A 4,892-nucleotide genomic window follows, 5' to 3' on the forward strand; every position below is an offset into this window, starting at 1 on the left:
GGGCTATTATAAACAAAAAAAAACCCTTCTCTGAGAATTTTCTGGCTATCTCACAAAAATCAACAAATGAGATTTTTTGGCTATCTTAATAAAACCAAACTATAAAAGCAAAGTATACTTATCTTCTCCTTTGAAGATGTATCAGTCGATGTAGCCATAGAACTGCTTCTCTTGTAGTAGATTGTTCAATGTTCAATCATATAGACAAGGGTTCAAGGTTATAGATTGATTTTAAATAGATTCAAACCAAAGGCTACTTGTTTGAATTTCTTAAGATCTTAAAGAAGAGTATTTACTTTCTTTATAAAATAAGATTCAGAAAATAAGAGATCAACAAATTAAAACACAAAGGCTATTAAAAATATTATAAATATCATGCAATAACTTGATAACAATGATGGCTTTTCTCTCTCTTGTAGAAGGATTTGATAGACTTGAATTGTTAATTTCGAATTGAGAGAAGGCCTCTATTCATAGGTAAAGAAGTTGTTGCTTCGACTCGTCTAAGAACCGGATTCCGTTCCAACAAATTTTCAAATTTGAGCGCGATAAGATAAAATAGATCTTCGACTGGTTGAAGGCCCTACTCGACTGGTCAAGGGTGCCTAAAATCTAAACTGATTCAGTTGCTGGACTTCGAGTCGACCAACCCTCGATTGGTCGAAGGCCCATCTTCGACTGGTCAAGCAGTCTGCTCGATTAATCATTCAAGTAATGAAAAAATCCATTTTTCTTCAGTTTAAACTAGGACTGGTCAAAAAATCCTTGGACTAATTGAGCCACAGCTTAGACTAGTCGAACTTTAGCCTAACATAGGCATAAAAACTCATTTAAATTATGTTTTGAAAGTACTTAAGCCTAAGGTCTTTCTAGGGTTTGTTATACATGAAATGACTGAACTTTGAAGTAGCTTGAACTTCAAGGAACTTTTTCTTCTACTTAATTCTTCAATAGAGCTTGAAGTTGAAAATGAAGCTTGATCTTCTACTAGAACTTTAGTAGATCTTGAACTCAAACATCTTGAACTTAGTAGAATTTGAACTTTCCATCTTGATCTTGAACTTCAGTAGAGTCTTGAACTTTTCATCTTAATCCTCTACTTGACTTGAACTTTAGTAAAGTCTTAAACTTTTCATCTTGATCCACATTAGAAGAGCTACTTCATAAGCTGTTTTGTCTAAACGAAATTTGAAAAATGTAGGTGTGCTTTATACAATATAGCACTTACAAATTCTATTGTGTAGTCACGCAAAAGGATAGCAAAACTCAGGAAATAAGAAGAGAGCGTAGTAAGTAAAGTGAAGGGAGGCTGGTTTATATAGCTAGCGGGACCAAACTGGCTATTACACAGACTTGATAATGTAATACAAGTTACGCAATCATGCAATGATTGCTGAGAACAATTTTCATGACGAAGGAGGTTTGATCCCCCTTTTGATTTTGAAGTAAATTCAGAGGATCAATGGGCATCTGTTGAAGCACACAAATCAATGGTTACACAAGATAGCTATGTTATGCGATCGCGCAACACAGATGAATTACATGATTGCACAATTAAAGACAACATGCTAGGAAGCTAGCAGAGAGAAAGCCTAATTAGGTTAGATAAGAGAAGTAATTGTGTGATCGTGCAACAAATATATGTTGTGTGACTGCGTAAAAGTACCTTGATGCATGGATATGAGGTTTCACACATGTGAAGGCCTATAAATATCCCATCTCCCTCTCATTTGAGGATAAGAGAGAAAGAAGGATTAGAGAGAACAGAGAGAGAAATATTTGGAAGCTTTTGAAATCAAGATATTCATATTTCAGGTAACCCACTGATCGAAGTATGGGAGAAGGGGAGAAAGAAGATGTAGGGAGTTGGGAGCCAGTCTGTTGCGCGACCACGTAACAGGATCTGTGCGACTACGTAGCAGAGGTCTCAAGTGACCTATGCGCTTCGCAACGTTCAAAGATTCATCATGAATTATGAATTCTATATGTGCCTTGTGCATATTGACGTGAAGCAAGGATTCTAAACCAGTACAACTATTCTATCATTACGATGAATTCTCTATAATCCAAAATGCTACCGAAATCTTCTAATAAACTACTTTCAATTACATTAATCAAATGTATTTTGTTTTGGAATCATGGGCAATGTGAGACACGTAACAAGAATTTAGATTAATAAGATAAAATGATGATGATTATTCATTGATTGATTTTCCTTCGTTATTATTGAACATAAATGTTTGAATCTTCGACACATGTTTCTAATCAAAACACACGGACTCTCACCCCAAACAACCAAGCACTCACACCAAAGTGGGATTTCACCACAATGGGTACTCAAACCCATGACCTCGTGTTGAAACTCTTATGAGTGTGTGTGTGTGTGTGTGTGTGTGTGTGTGTGTGTGTTTATGCATACATGTGTGTCTGTGTTTAAGCATATATGTGTGTAAAAGGTTTGATGTCCAACCAATTGGACCACAATTAACGATTCACCTAGTGGATAACTTTCAACCTGTTAAGTTCTTTGACATCCAATCCTCCTAATAGGGTCCCACTATGATGAGCACCTAATGCAAAAATAATTTCTATCCACTCGTGGATCAAGCTGCAACCAAAAAAAAAAATAGTATGTTGCCATTGACAAATAGAATAATATAATTTTTATCCACTTGATGAGTGGATAGAGCCAACTTTTGTATAAAGTGCTCTTCATTGTGGGTCCAATGAATTGAATGGTTTGGATGTCCCATATACTAAATAAGTTAGAAGTTATCCGTTGGGTGGACCATAACCTGTGGTGCACAATACACATACATTGTGTGGAGGTCGCAAGTACAATCGATTCGATCACAAGTTATGATTCACCTGAAGGATAACTTTCAAACTATTGAGGGATTATGACATCCAACCCTTCCAATTGGTTGGTCCCACCATTAGGATCATGTGCTATAAAAATCAGACACATCTACTCATTAGATGGACCACACCAACAAAATCAATATCTATATATTGATAAATAACAAAATGCAAGTTTGATATGCTCAATAAGTGGATGGGGCTAATTTTGGCATAAGGAAATCCTCATAGTAGGCCTGACTTATTGAATGGATTAGATGTACCACTGACATGAAAGAAGGGAAGTTATCTATTAGGTGGACAGTAAGTTGTGGTCCAACTGGTTGGGACTTGAGACCTTTATGTGTGTGTGTGTGTGTATGCTCAGCTACACACCAGTTCGCACGGAACTCGTGCGAACTTTTTTTAGAAGTCATCATACATGATGTGACTCCAAAATCTGAACGAACCATGTGAAGAAGAACCTCATGAAACCCCTGAGCCTAATTTTTTACTTTGATCCAAAACTTTGGTGGGCCATGGAAAATGAAAATAATTTCCTCCATTGATTTGCATTTCTCTTTTCTATGGCCCACCAAAATTTTAGATCAGAGTGAAAATTTGTACCTTGCGGTTTCTTGGGATTTCGCATCACATGGACTGTTTAGATTAGATGCCCATGACACGTGTGCAAAGGTGCGCACGTGCGTAGGTGCGCATGTGAGCATGACTCTCTCTCTCTCTCTCTCTCTCTCTCTCTCTCTCTCTCTCTCTATATATATATATATATATATATATATATATATATATATGGAAATGGTATTATGTGGTCGACTTAAAGGGAGTTTCCCCATGAGGTCGAGCTTTGTGGGCCTCACTAAAATGTGTGATGGACATCCATGCTACGTATTTGGTAGGGCCACTCTAAGTTATGGGATGTGCCAAAAATCAGTGGTATCCGGAACTTAGGTGGGCCATACCAACCATGGAAAATCATGACTAAAACATCTAAATGCACTTGATGGGGCCAATGAGAGCTTTGGAATGGCCTGAAATTTGGTTTGATCCCTCATCCAAGTGGGAAACACATAATGGATGGGTTAGATGTCTAAAAAACAACTCATTGGGACCTATATACATTCAGGAATGTTTCAATGGTCAAGCATTCACTCTTAACTTTTGTCTGTGGTGTGGCCCACCTAAGTAATGGATTGGGCTTATTTTTTGACCCACATTTCATCATAAAAAGGTGCACCTGATTGATGAGATAGATGTCGGTTGCATATCATGGTAGGTCCCATAGAGCTTAACCTCACAGAAAGCTCCCATGAGATCAACCTCATGGTCTGTGTAGGAAAAAGGTACTATAAGGGTCAAGGTTAAGTGTTGTAGGAGCCATGATGGCGTATGTGGGACATTCACATCGTGCATTTGGTGAGTCCCCTCTATGTTTTATGATGTCCCAAAAATCAAGTGCATTTAGATGGAGTGACATGACAAGGGAGTTCATTAAGAAGTTATTCCCATATCATAAAACGAACACCCTTAGAAAATCAATCATGAACTTTGCCCAAAAGGAAGATGAAACATTCTTCTAATGTTGGGAGCGGTTCAAGGATCTTGTCAATTCATGCCCATAACATGGTTTTGAAACTTGGCGAATAACAAGTGTTTTTTTTATAATGGGTTGACTTCTTCCATGTGCCAAATGGTCAAGACAATGTGCAATGGGGAATTCATGAACAAAGAGGTCGATTACGTGTGGGATTATTTTGACGAGCTTGCTGAAAATACATAATCATGGGACATCTCCTCAAAATCTAACACTACTTCTAGACCTACTCAATCAAAGGAGAGGGGTAAAATATATCTTCTGAAAGAAGATGATGATATAAATGCTAAAGTGGCTAATCTCACAAGAAAACTTGAGGACATGGAGCTAAAGAAGGATAAGGCTAAGGAAGCTATTTGTGGTCTTTGTTCTTGTAAAATTCACACAACTGAAAATTGTCTCACAATACCTGCTTTTCAAGAGGTACCGAATAAGCAATCTA

At 37.4% G+C, this 4,892-nt stretch overlaps 1 non-coding gene across 1 annotated transcript; it reads right to left on the reverse strand.

Annotated features, from left to right (window-relative positions):
* Positions 1-4,379: 4,379 nt before the first annotated feature.
* LOC131235751 (small nucleolar RNA R71) lies at positions 4,380-4,486 on the reverse strand. The gene has a single exon (XR_009166273.1). It is a non-coding gene; the product is annotated as a small nucleolar RNA R71 (small nucleolar RNA).
* Positions 4,487-4,892: the final 406 nt, after the last annotated feature.

The sequence above is a fragment of the Magnolia sinica genome, chromosome 19 (genome assembly GCF_029962835.1).
Source record: "Magnolia sinica isolate HGM2019 chromosome 19, MsV1, whole genome shotgun sequence".
In the NCBI taxonomy this organism is placed as follows: Eukaryota; Viridiplantae; Streptophyta; class Magnoliopsida; order Magnoliales; family Magnoliaceae; genus Magnolia; species Magnolia sinica.